The following is a 15,421-nucleotide window of genomic DNA, read 5'->3' as shown; positions in this document are numbered from 1 at the left end:
TGAATCCCAACCGTCCATTTTGGAGACACATCCCTTTGTAGAGAATCCTTTAAGGGGCACCTCACATCTATAAATAGGGGTGGTGGCTGTTATTCTCTTCATCAATTTCAAGCTGGAATTTGAAAGACAACTCTCTCTCTCTCTCTTATCAAATTGATTTTCTCCTCTTTATTTTTGGATTTATTGAGAATAACCTTCCTCATCTTCCTCACCAGATTGTGAATGTAACATAAACTATGAATTATCAAGAAGGTTGTTTCATCTTGAAGGTAGAATCACAAGTATCCGGTGTGCATTAATAAGGGGTGTGTACTACCTTAAGGAGAATGCTACTTCTTGCATGAATAAACCTTACATCATTTGATTATGAGTTTATTGAAGATTGGTTCATTCACTTGAAGATTGGTGTATTCTTTTATTAGTGGATTCATGTCTGTTATAAAGATAAGTCTTATATCTCATTACTTTATTGTTCAAGCATATTAAATCACTATAATCTTAAGGTAGTAAATTCTGAGATTATAATAAGATCATGGGAGACACCAATCCTCCTCCCTCTTATTGTACCTACTCAGGATACTGGTCCTACCCAGAATATTGCTTCTCTTGCACTGGCTATGGGCAATCTTCGTATTGTTTTTGATTTTGACAAGATCGAACCATTCGGTGGTGAGAACCAGATGGTTCTGTTTGCATTGGCATAGTTGGGTGTGTCCTTTGCATTGACTGAACATAAGCCTAATGAGGGTGATGGCCCTACCCTGAAGGCCAATAGAGATGCATGAATTTATGCTGATTACCATTGCAAGAATAGAATTTTGAGTATCTTGGCTGCGGATTTGTTCAATGTCTACTCATCATTTCCTATCTTATGCGAGGAATTGGAGCGGGCAGCGAATTAGAGGGGATAAGGATTCATATATATTATGGAAGGTGCTAGAGGAAAAAATATGAACTTGAGGATGTCAATAATAGGAAACATGTAGTAGCCAATTTCCTAAGTTATGTGATGAATGATGAATACAAATTGTCCTCTCAAATTGATAAATTTTAAGTCCTACTATCCAAATTGGCTAAGGAAGATATGACACTTTTAGTGAAGTTACCCTCCTCTTGGAATAATTTCAAGTTAAATATGAAGTGCAGGAGGAAAGAGTGGACAGTAGATTAAATTATTGTCCGGGTGAAGATTGAAGAAAGCAACCGTGAGAAGGCCAAGGAGTTTAAGTCCATGGTTAATCTGGTTGAGTCCGGTAAACATGAAAAGTTTAAGAACTTTCATATCAAGTAGGACAAAAATTTCAAGAAGAAAAGGAACTGTTTTATGTGAGGCAAACCAAGACACTTCAAAAAGGATTGTCGTCAACTCTAGAAGAAGAAGAACAGTAACAAGGTCAAAGTCAATCTCACGAAATCCAACATATTTGCAATAATGGTGACAGAGGTCTATTTGGTCAAACGACCAAATGAATGGGTTATTGATGCAGGTGTTACCAAGCACATATGAGGAGATTGGAATTTATTTTTTAATTATTCAATATTCAATTCCGGCGATATGATCTACATGAGAAATTTCCAAACCTCAAATGTCATTGGCAATGGACAAATCACTTTGAAGCTTATCTCAGGGAAGACCCTTGTTCTGAAGGATGCGTTGCATGTATCGAGTATATGCCAGGATCATGTGTCGAGACCCTTCCTCAACCAAGCTGGACTTAGGGTATCATTTGAGGCAAATAAAGTTGTAATTACAAAAATGATGTTTATGTTGGGAAGGGATATTTGAATAATGGTTTGTTTGTATTATGTATTCCTAAATAATAAGCCTAGTACTACTTCTATTTATATGGATGTTTTTTATTTATGACATTATAGGTCAGGTCATTGTAATGCATCATATATTAAAAATATATGTAAATTAGTCTTGATAGAAAATTATATAAAGCTATCACTAGACAAGTATCTTACTTGTGTTGAGCATAAGTTTACTAAGAAGTCTCATTTTAAAATTAGTGTAGAAGCAAAATGGCCTATTTGACCTAGTACATTGTGATTTAGGTGATTTTAAAACCTAGGACTCTAGAGGCGATAAAAATATTTTATAAATTGTATTATTGACCACTCTAGATATACCATGTTGTAGGTTTTAGGGACTAAAGATGAGGCAGAATATGCTTTTATGTCCTATAAGGTAGAGTAAAAAATCAACTAAAACGGAAGACAAAGAGGCTTAGAATTGATAAATGGGCTGAATATCGAACCTCCAGTCTCACTAAATTTTGTGAAAAAAATAGAATAATCCCTGAGACAACAACCCCTTATCAATTTGAGTCTAATGGAGGTGATAGGAAGTTAAAATAGGACCTTGAAAGAAATGATAAATTCTATGCCATAAGTTAAGAGTTGCCACTTAATATGTGGGCCGAGCCATTTATCATCTTGTTATGTACTTAGCAGGATACACCATAAGAAGAACATATTATTACCATCTGAATTATGGCATGGTAGGAAACTAAGTCTTATACACTTGAAGGCGTGGTGGCGTTTGACAAAGGTAGGCAATATATGAACTAAACAAAAGAAAGTTAGGTCTGAAAATATTTGATTGTGTGTTTATTGGATATGCACAACACAGTTCGACATACAACTTCTTAGTAATAAGTGTCAAATGAAAGTGCTCATATACCTAGTGATACGAGTCAACTAAGGAAAACTAAAAGATAAAAGAAGGCTACATACCTAGGAGATGATTGATTTGTCTATCTTATTGACAATGATCATTTTTCTTACAAAGAGGCTATTACACCTGCCGATGCTGTCTTTTGGAATGAGGTTATAAAGAATGAATTAGATTCTATTATGACAAACCATACATGAGAATTAGTTGATCTTCCATCGGGTACTAAGTTACTTGACTCTAAGTGGATATTTTGAAAGAAATTATAATCTGATGGATCACTTGACAAGTTTAAAACAAGAGTTGTAATCAATGGCTTTAAACAAAAGAAAAGTGACTACTTTGATACATTTTGCTTCAGTAGCTACAATTGCCACTATAAGGGTTTTGATTGTTGTGACATCTGTATATAAATTGGTGATCCACCAAATGGATGTAAAAGTAACATTCTTAAACGGAGATGTAGAGGAAGAGATACACATTAAACAACCAAAATATTGTATTGTCCTTAAATTTGAGCACAAGATATGTAAACTTGTGAAATCATTATATGGGCGAAAGCAAGTAACTAAACAATGGTATGAAAAGGTGGAATATGTTGCTAAAATCAAATGGATTTATTTGTAATGATGCCGCTAGGTGTATGTAATATTCTACCCAAAAATAAATAAAAAAATAAAAGATAGGTGTATGTAATATGTATAGTAAATTCCATAATGGAAAATGAATATTTTTTAATCTATGGTGATAGATTAAAAAAATGAATGTTGAATAAAAAATTAAAAAAGAACAAAAAATGAAACTTAATTGAGAGAGAGAGAGAGAGAGAGAGAGAGATGTGGGAGGTAGTCCATTGATGCAAATGGGAGAATGAGTGGAATTTACATGTCAACCTTAGGGGTGGTGTCATTTAAAAAATAGATTCTCACTTCATTTACATGAAGATTCACCATAATCCAATTAAATGGAAGTGGCAAATTCAAAATACACATATAGTGGTATCATTTAAAAGCAACTTTCTTATTGAGACCATTTGAGGTTTTTAGTAAATATATATATAAAAAAATAAAAAAAAAATCACTAAAAAAAAAAAAACATGCAAAACAATGACAATCCCTAAAGTCAGTCATCTCTAAATAATTTTGAAAATGCAATTACAAGAAAGGGGTAAAAACAACCCCTATCTAATCATAAAACCCTTGTGGCTCTTGTAATCTTGTGACTCTTTTGTTTAGACATAAAAGTGTTTGAAAGTACCGCACTACCCCATAGGAAAACAGAAATCCCAACCAAAGCGATGCTTACTTGTGTGACCCCCATTGGCAATCACTCGTAGATGTTAAACACTAGAGAGTACGAGCAGAGGTGTGTCTAGAGGAGTCAGTCTAGACTCTAGAGACAAAATCCCCTAATCATAAGTATCCTTAATAATAATGATTAGTCCCTAACCCTAATCATAAATGGTTGTATATATATCCCTATTCTAATATTGACAGTTGTAACAAACCAAATCACTTAAAGCAGCATCCCACCACCTCGTGGCCGTAAGCAGTCAGCATCAGATAGCCCCGTGTGTCTCCAGTCCTCCTCCTCTTCCTCTTCCTCCTTACCCTCCAAACACTTAAAAACAACTTTGATCTCGACACAACCACATTTTACAAATTATTGCCTTTGTTTTTTAACGTTACACACACACACACACACTCACTCTCTCTCACTGTTTGAAATTAGATTCGTATATTTCCGTTGGTATCACATGACTTCATCGATGTTGACACGTGGATCTTAGTAGTGGTACAATCACCCTTTTTCAAACAAAATCTCTATTCCTCATCATCACAATCATATCCCTTCACATGCAATTTATATATATATAGAATAGATTAGGGCTTTTTCCATATCACCAAAATACGACAAATCTCTCTACCATTAACCCCTTCCCCGCGCTCTTCTTTTCAGATTCCCAATAACCTCGAAACCGCGTGACTGCACGAATCCAAAAAATTAATTAATTATTCTTTTTCTCTCTTTCTCTCTCTTTCTCTCTAATATAATATATTATAATCTGATCCGGTACAAGTTAGAAAAAGCTTAACTAACGAATATCCGGATCTTATGCCAGGATTAGATTAGGGTTCAACAACAAGTACCCTTTTAGCATCTCCCTCCCAATCACGGATTTAGTAATAATAATCTCATATCGGAATCCGTCAAATCGGTCCATGGATCGTTCCGGACTAAAGGTAAAAAAATAAAAATTTATAGAAAATCAAGGAAATTTTATCTGATACGGCTGACCAGGATGGATATCGAATCGGTATCGATCAAGACTAATATTATATTTGATACCAATTCCTAAATCTATGTTCGCAATCTTAGATCTATGTGCAACCATTGGATTAGGAGAATTGAAAATCCCATGGAGAGTTTGATCCGGGCTCAAGATAAATGTTGGCAGCATGCTTAACACATGCAAGCCGGACAGGTAATTCAGAACAAACCAGGAATGCTAATCTAATTCCTGGGTGGGAGTGTGTCAAAATTTTTCTTCCAATATAGTAAAAAAAAAAAACACATGGGTTTCGGAGTTGTATTTAATCATGGTTTTAGGTATTTTTTGGGTTTAGTATCGGTATTAGAACCGATGCCCATCAATAGAGATGGTTTTGCATTCAAAAATATCGATACCAAAATTTTCTTTTATATATTTTTACCCACATCGATACTGTTTTAGGAATACGCATCGGATTGTTATTGATTCCAACTAATACTGATACGGATCGACTCATATAATGGTTATCAAATACATACTTAAAAATAGTGGTGTCAATTGGTCAGTTTAGACTGATTTTGGTGTGAGAACGAATGAGTTTAAAAATGATCCAATATGAGTGCATCAATTTTTGGTTTCGATTTGGATTTGGTTTTATGTCGAATATAATCATAAATATAGGAAAAATATTTTTTTCTTTTTTTTTTTTAATGAATTTCGGATTGATATTGGTTTCTTATTAGTAGACCTATAAACGGATTGGATTCGGGTCGGATGTAATCGGATTCGGATATTTCCTAGTCGAATATGGATACCTCTAAACGGATTCGGATGGATGCAGATCGAATTCAGATTTTTGATCATCTGTTTACACCTTTGCGTTGTGTAACCCGAACCTTCCTCCCCCTAGTGGATACAATTCACTCTCAATCCATAGTTTTAGATCATGATTCTCTTCTTCTTATATTTTAGAACCTGTTGAATCTTAAAAAACCCTTAAGATCGTTATTTATTTAATTATTTATAATTAAATATTCGAATTCGAATTCGAATTTTTATCGAAGTATTTGGATTTTTTTTTGGATATCTCTAATCGAATTCGGATGCCCCTAAACAAATACGGATGATGATTGAATTCGAATTTTTAGTTATCCATTTACAACCCCATTTATTAGGATATATCGGTTTGGGTATAATTTCGGTCTAATTTTCTAGAAAAGGGGAAAAAATAAAACGAAAAGAGACGGATGTGACGTGCCCTGGACGTCCCGGCTCAAACCAATCCTAAGTTGGTGGGTCCCGAGCTAACTTAGTTAGAAGAAAGAATGAATAAATCTAGAAGATTTGGTGGGAACCGCTTCGGATTCTGGGGATCCAATGGGGAGGATTGGTGGGACCCACGCGGTTTTCCAAAAGTTGGGGCGCCCACCCACTCTCTCTCTCCCACTCCCCAGTCCTCTGTCTCCTTTACGAATGATGTGAAATTCTGGATGAAATATGATAAAATCATGTTCCCACTTTCCACTTCTCACTTCTTCTTCTTCTTCTTGGTCTAACACACACTCTCTATTAATAAGATCCCTAATCTTTTCTTAGTTTCAAATTTCCCTAATTAATCCCCTACCCAGTTAATTAACGATTAACGACTTAGCATTGCAAAACCATAATTCTCAACGAACTCCCACTCTGTAAATCTCTCGGGTGCCCCAACCCCAAGTATAGATATAGGTAAGTAGGGGGGGGGGGGGGGTTGGGGACTGAGAGTAAGGGATATGGGCTAAAAGCTAGTGAGACTATGAGAGCAGAAGATTTGAGGTCGCGTTTGGTATCCTTTCATTTTTTATGTTACATATTTTTCAATATTCTTTTCAATGCCACTGGAACGAAGTTCACTAAAAAAAAAACCGACCTAGGGGCTATGGCGGCGTTTTTAAGGATTAACATAGATAAAAAAAAAAAAAAAAACTGTTATACGCTATAGTGGTGTTTATATTTTGTGTGTAGATATACCATTAAAAGTAGCATTTTTTATGTATAACAATATTTTTTAAGTGTCTGTGTATGTATCTTTTTTGTGGCGTTTTTTTATAAACACCAAGCAAAAATGTATTACAATTGCGTTTACAAAGTGCTATGATAGATATTGAATTTCTATTTTTAACAGTATTTTTTTATAAATGCTAGGGAAAGTGTACTACAATAAAGTTTATAAAAGCGTCATGATAGATATTGGATTCTTTACATTTAGCAGCGTTTGTAAAAAAAATGGCTCTGAATGTAATTTATTTTTTATTTTTTAATAATTTGTTTCTATATCTAATCCATTAAGCTGTATCAAATACAATAGATTCATCCTATCACCTATTTCATATATAATACATTCATCTATATGTCAATCATTTGTTTTATATATAACACATTAATTCTACATAAAATAATAATTTTTACTAATACCAAGATAAATTAAAATATGCCAAATATCTACTAAATATGAAATAAAAACAATGTCAAAAGTACTAAGGTTCCGATACTCAACAAAAGGACACAAAGAGACTCCCTCCTATACAAATCCATAACCCGACCAATAAAACAATATCAATTCATGGACATCTGATGCCACAGAAGCCATACTCTCAGTGAGGAAACAAGGCGCAAAACGGAAATTCCAAGACTTGAACACCATCTCCATGTTACACAAACCATCAAATAGCAACATAAACAAACTAGTAAGATTGAAGATGATAAGAGATCTGCACATGTACCAATAACTAAAGCTTATTCAAATAAACTCCGATAAACAACAAATAAGAAGACTAAATCTTACAAATGAGAAATAGAAGAAGTCACATTGAATACTCGAATTGAAAGTCAAATAAAACTACATCTACATATGAGAAATAGAAGAAGTCATATCAAATTGAACCCTAAAAATATCCCAGAAAGAAACCCTCATCTAATAGAGATACATCGAATTAAACCCTAATATCATTCGAATTGGAGACAGGGGATTGAGAAATTGAGTCTGGATTTATAAATTCAGAAGACTGGAGAGGGGTTTTCCAACCTATTTTCGTAGGTGGCTACTTGGAGTGTATGCGGTTGCTCAAGGAGCTTAGGACTTCAGAAAGAGAATCAGGATTGGGGAACATTAAGAGAGAGATTTTCTATGGATGATCGGATGATAATCAGGATTCTGTACTACTTTAAGGATGTGGATGCTACAAAGTGGTTGGAAGCAATGCGCTCTAAAATTGATTCTATGCACTTCAATAAGGTTTAGACACTAGTCGATTCACCACATGACATAAAGCCCATTGGATGTAAGTAGATCTTTAAGAGAAAGAAGAGCCCTAACGGAAAAGTTGAACGATTCAAATCGAGATTGATGGCAAAAGGATTTACCCAGCAAAAGGGTATTGATTATGAGGAAACATTTTCCGCAGTAGCGATGATGAAATCCATCAGGATATCCATTGCTGCATACTATAATTATAGAATTTAACAGATGGATGTGCATACTGTATTTCTAAATGGATTTTCTTGATGAAGAAATCTACATGCAATAACCAGAAGGTTTCTCTTCCACTGAAACAGGTTTTCAGAAATTAAAACATCATATTTAATCAATCAATCAAATCGTTTGATTTTGATCAAAATATATTTGAACCATACATTTATAAAGATAAGGATACCTATCGTGGTGTCATTTTGACATTCCCTTATCAAAATGAAGATAATCCATAGGCTCAATAATCAGATTGGAGAAGGATTCCGCCCTGATAATATTGGGTTCATTGACAGCCCTACATGGGCCCAAGGCCCCAATGACTACTGTTGTAACATGTATTTGGATGTTTTACCAAAAAAATTAAACATGTATTTGGATGTTTGGATTTTAAGAATTGAAACTCCATTTTAGATGTTTGTTAATAATTTGAGGTAAATGAGAGTATCTGTTGTTAGACTTAGATTTTCAATATTCTCAATTATTCCCATGTCTAATAATTTAAACTCCACAATTTTAGGTGGAAGTTTGAATTCCTATGGATCAGGAATTTAATTCAGACATAAATACAAACAACTCCCATGATGTCGGAGTGCTTTTGTCTAAGTAAAATCTTGTCTTAGGAAGACTTTTTATCTCAAAATTGAAAATTTAGGCTCAACTCCATGGAGTCTCACCAAATCAATTGTCATGCATCTTTTTCTCCTTATTGAGCCAAAAAATTAGTTGGGAGACTTGGCCATGCTTAGAAAATGACAAGAATCTGATAAGAGTTCTCCTAACGTTTCATTGAATTCGTAAATTAGACGAGTCTAATCAAGGAATTTGCCACTTGGGAAAGAGTTAATTTATATAATATCCACACAATGAGGTTTCCTCTCTTCAATGCTTGAAACCTTGGTTTTTAGATGAATTTATTTATTTTAAAAATGCAAAATGCATTATTTTATCTAGTTCATTTTATTATTTTCGTTCAATTAATCATTTCTATATCAAGTAATGGTTCTTTGTTTTTTTTTCCCGAATGACCATTGTTTAGCTTTCATTTCGCCTTTGACCATCAAATAAAATGTGAATAATCCGTCCTCTTTTTCTCTTTGAAATAAGGGGTGTTTCAAACTATTTTGTTTTGTCATCTCTATATTAGTATATCTTTAGACTCAATAACTTGATATGAGGAACTACTACCGGCCTCTCCCCTTTTTGGCTTTTCTTACCCTATTTTTTTAAAGGAGTACAATTTTTTGACACCCACGATGAAGAGCGAATCTCATTCTCTTCATCTTGGGTGATGTAACCCCATGATTGAAGTACTCGTGGATTTTGCGTTCTATCACTAAACTCATGCTCCTTATTATACGTGGTCTATAAAGCCCATCCCTAATCTAATCTAAGGGTCAGATGAGGTGGTTTAAGACGTTCCTTTTCACCACGGGTGAAAAGAAACTCGATTCTTTTTTAATATTTAATATATATTGTATGCAATTAATAGTACTGAATAAAAGCTACCTTGATTAGGCTTTATTTATTTTTCGGCGGGATCAAACGCACACGCCAGCTCAAAAGGGTTAACCGGTTAACTCTTTTGAGTTGAGAATCACTTAATCGACTTTCCAACTAAGGTTACTTAATTGATTCTCAGTTCAAGCTTTCCAAACTATGTATTAACCATCTCACCCAAATTCATTTAAATGTTTGTTGATCATCCAAAACAAGGATTTTAAACTCAGAATCAGTTCCTCAAATCTGAAACCCAACGATCTAGTCCCAAAAGCCTTATAATCGGCCTCTGCAATACCGCTCGGATTCTAGTTTTTAGAACATTAACCCAAATAGACAGAATGTAGACACAAGCTTGCATTATTCATTCAAAAATAAAAAATTATCTCCAAAAGTGTGTTAACTGACCCCCTTAGTGTGACCATCGTTATTTTTTCATGAAACATGTGAGAACAACAACCAAGAAGAAGAGGAAGAAGAAGCTAAAGAATGAAGGAGCAGTGAAAATGAGATTCATATTCTCAGGCGTTTGTCTCGTACTCTCGTGACACTTGTGACACTCAACTGCTATGCCAAAAATAAATAAAACTATATTTTTTATTAATCTTTTGAAGTCATAAGAGATTTGGTCAAGTAAAAACGTAACACACATGTTGTTCTAGGAGGGATGCAATGGCTCGTGACACTTATCTATATGTATATGTCTTTCTCACCATCAAACGTGTAACACACAAAGATCAAGAACTCGGGTTTTGATCAGGTTTCGACCTAGTTGAAACTGAGATTTGGTCGAAACCATCCAAAACTAGGTCGAAGCTTAATACTTTTTCCCATTTATGGAGAAACCTTGGTTGGAGGGGTTTTGATCGAGACCAAGTCAAGATATGCTTTTCTCGATCGTAATGAGGTATTATATAGGTGTGGTTTAAGGTGGTTCAACTATGTTTCGATCGAAACATGGTCGAAACTGTCAATACCGAGTCGAAACCATGTTCTTTTTAAAATACCCCTCCATCTCGTCTCGGAAACTTGCGAAACCAAGATATTTCAGTGGTTTCGACCGAGTTTTCTTTCCATGGTAACACATCAATTATTGTTACATTCAATTCATGCTAAAAAAAAAAGAAACGCTAATCGGTGTTGTGTGTAGATGTGTACCTATGCCCAGACATAGCCCGGCATAAAAAGACTGTCACACCCCTAGACCTTTCCACCTTTCTAGGGGGTGTGGCGGTCTTTTCACGTCAGGCTATGTCTAGGCACAGGTACATGTTGCACCCTTAGACTTTTCCACCTTTCCAGGGGGTGTGACAATCTTTTCATGCCGGACTGTGTCTGGGCACAAGTATACACCCACACACAACACCGGTTTTATTTGTAAATTAGCTTTAATTCTAGAAGAGTTTTTTTTTTTTTTTTTTTTTTTTTTTTTTTGTTATTTACCAACTTGGTCTTTTAATGATATGGATTTTATTTGTTTTGCACTTTTTATGAATTTTAAGTAACGGACGTTTCCAATGTTTTAATTTTATGAAATTGTTTGGTGGCTCAAGTTCATCAAAGCATTTAAGCATGTGTTTTTCAATTTGATTTGCATGTGTTAATCAAGCACCTATAAACAGATTGTTAGCGGCTGTAATGATAAATAAAAAATTTCTACCATAAATCGTTCTTTGTGCGTATTAGAGTATTTAAAAATCAAAACTAAGGTTTTATGATTACCTCTTTGTACCACAAGTATAGTAGTACATTCAAAGGAATATGACACTTGAACATGCATCCCTTTGCCAATGAACTGGTTTCCACAGTAAACAATTGATAGAGAAGTCAACCAATTGAATCGATCCTCACACAGTAGAGTTCAAAATTCTAATCTCTCAAAGAAGAGTAGGTGTCAAGGAAGAGAGAGAGAGAGAGACAGAGAGGCTATTAATAGTATGCCCTACTCCTACAAAAGCTCTCTAGTCTCTATTTACCTAAAAGTCTCACTTTTAAGTAATCATAGAATTATTTACTAATAAGTACAACCCTAAATGGTAATAATAAAAAACCCATTAAATTGATAGAAATAATTGCGTTAACATCTTTCTATTTAACAATAGGGAAAAAGATCTATGTCCGGGAGTGTGGCCTACGCTAGCACTCCCATGAGTCTATCTCTCTCCTCCCCATGTGAAAAGACACTTCTGCCACCTTGTTTTAAGGAGGAGACAGATAGACTCACGGGAATGCTGGCGTAGGCTACACTCCCGAACAGAAAACTGCTTCCCTTAACAATATCATAATGGGCTATGGGTATAGAATATGAGCATTGTAAAAACCCTAGTCTGTCTAAATGGCTATGTCAAAGAATCTCGACCACTAATTGGACATAAGCTTTTGAAAAATCTTTTCAAATATAATTTATTAAATAAATAGAAAATTTTAAATGCATTTTAATTTTAAATTTTTTTTTACAAAACTACCATAAAAATCTGAACTTTTGTTCAATCACAATTATATAATTCTCTCAGGATATTCATTCTATTTAGAAATTGAATTCTTCGTTGAGTATTTCTTTCATTCATACATGAATATTATGAATTCAGCACACAGATATAGCTAGTGTAGGCATCAATTTTAAGTACACCAAAACGTAAAAAGTGCTACTGTAAATAGCTAGTGTAGGCATCAATCTTTGGTACACCAAAACGTAAAAGGTGCAATTGTAACGGTAAGGACATCTTGGTTGTGGGACCAACGACTATTACAAAGAATCTTGTTACTTAAAACAGCTTATGGTAATACATGTAAGATTCTTAGATGATCTAATTCGAAACACATAAAATGAAATTTACCTCTTGTAGCTTGATCCTCAAGTTTATTGAACCAAAAACTCCAAAACATCATTCAAGGAATTGAAGTAGTCTTTATGATCTTATAAAAGCATTTCTCATATGTTCCTCAACTACCAAATTTGATCAAACTCGTGTCCTCTCAGCGCTATTATATTTTATTTCATTTAGAATGTAAGGAACAATCTCATTTTTTTGAAAAAGACCCTAATCCTTACCATATACTCTAACCAACTTTCAAATAGATAAGAGAGTTGAACCTTGCCCCAATAGTAACATTCACCAATGCATACAACTTCCTATACCTCCTTCGTTTTACTTGGATCTTTCTAACAAATCTTCCAATTATCATCAAAGATGGAAGTTACGATCTACATTCCAAATGTATATGGTGTAGGCGGCGGAAGCGTGAGATCGGGAGAGATAAATTACACCCTAAAGGTATAAGAAATACCAACAAGTATTGTCACAAAAATCGATAGTAAGCAGGGAGAATTTGCACAACTCTTTAAGGTTGTGTGGACAACTCTTCTAGGATGCTGAGGGATAAAGAAAAGCTTCAACTCTTCAAGGTTGAAGTGAAAATTCTTCAAGATTTTCAAAAGGAAAAAACATCAACTCTTCTAAGTTAATGGAAAAATTCTTTTAAGATTTTCTAGGGGATCAACTCTTCAAGGTTCAAAAGAGAGAACTCATCATGGTTCTATCAAAATGCTCAAAACAATTTTCATTACTCAAATTCTAGTCTCCATTACACATAAGATTAGTAGGCCTTTTATAGGCAAAGAAAAAGATATCCTAAAAGCTCCTATGAAATCTTAGTCATTGATTTTCAAAGGTTAAAATTACATGCTTAATTCTCAAGAAAATAAAAATTCTAGAAAACAAATAACTAAAAGTAATTCTAAAACATAGGTGTTGTTCCAATGTGCCTTGATGCAAGTTCCAAGGTTGACGTGAGTATCCCAATAGAGAAGACCCTTATAATATTCTTATTGTTTCTCAAGAGAGTTCATGGGAGAATGTGAGCTTTATGGGGGAATGAAGAGACAAAGGGAAGATGAATGTCATAACTCCTTCATTTTAGATCCATTTGACCTCATTCCAAAGCCATTGTTACTTGAATTGGAGGCATGTGCAAAGTCATAATTCTAGATTATTTATTGGTCGACTATGCCTTATATACACATTTCAAATTGTGACCCTAGTACTATGTGAGCACATCCATCACGCTAGAATAGCTAGACTACCAAAGATGCTGCCATATGTACTGCCAACCCACCATGTGCCTGCTAGATCATGTTGTACCCTGATCAATCATCTGCCATACCTCTGTCATGTTGCCACTATCACTGTCAACTATCACATGTCTTGAACTCACTACAATGTATAGTCTGCACTACCAAGCAACTGTCTACCACTGCCAGCTCTACTGGAACACTTATGATTCCTGTTACATCACAACTGATGCCCTGCCATACTAGTACATTGGCTGTATACCTCTGTACTCACAGCTACCATATGTATTGCTACTCTACTGACTGTATTGCACCAAGATGCACTATGTTGATAACAACCAACACCCATGCATTGTGTTGACAAAAATGACAACCAACACACAACCACTGCCATCTGTACTGTGTGTTCAACAGATTGGCTGGGGACTTTGTTACAATACAATAGTTCCCTGAAATCCACAAGAAATAACAAGTAATAAAGAAAACAAATAAAAAAATGATAATTCTTTTTTGGTCAATGCAAAGGGATCGCACCAAACATCAAGAGCCTTGACTAAGGAAGAGCCATGTATAAATTCAGATCGTAACCCTAATATTCATACTGCTCAAATCCTTTTTGAAAAAGAAAAGGAGAGAAACAGATGTCAATCAAATTATTTTTCCAATAGAAAAAACACACACTCGACATCTATGTTTAAGAAACGACCATAGCTTATCTTTTGTTATAAAATCTATATCCAACAATAAACACCAGAAGACTTGAAATTTAGGCTGCATTTTTTATTTCCACAATAGAGACCATACTTTCCAAAATTGTGATTGCCTAGAGAAATTCTGAACAGATTCTTGAGAATTAGATGAGTCAACACAAGACAAAAATCTGGCCGATGTCTTAATTGTCAAAACTCCATTTTTTAAAAGAGGATTGAAAAGAAAATTGTCATGCACAGATGATGCAAGTGGAATTTCAGTAATGAGATGGATAATATCACTTAGGAATAAAGAACTAAGCAAAGGTAAATTTCAAGACCTCCCAAGCAAGAGATCAAAAACTTTAGAGACAGATGGGAGATTAGTTCTATTCGTACCAAGATAAAACTAAGTCCAAGGAGGAATCCATGGGTCGTCTTTCTAGGCATCAATTGGCTTCCCAAATCCAACTTTCCAACACACAAGTTCTTTCAACCTTGGAACTACATGAGCAAGACTATTCCATACCCAGGACCCTTTCCTTCGTTTGAAAACAGATTTTTATATTTTGATTAAAAAAAAGAAAAATTCCAAAACATAATAGATTCTGGGAAACTCTTTGTTTCTTCTTCCTGATTTAAATTTCTAGGGTTCCAAAATATTTCGATAAATTCAAACTTGATTTGGATCGAAATCGATAGATAC

This window comes from Telopea speciosissima, chromosome 2 (assembly GCF_018873765.1).
Source record: "Telopea speciosissima isolate NSW1024214 ecotype Mountain lineage chromosome 2, Tspe_v1, whole genome shotgun sequence".
NCBI classification, from domain to species: domain Eukaryota; kingdom Viridiplantae; phylum Streptophyta; class Magnoliopsida; order Proteales; family Proteaceae; genus Telopea; species Telopea speciosissima.
This window is presented reverse-complemented; position numbering follows the sequence as displayed.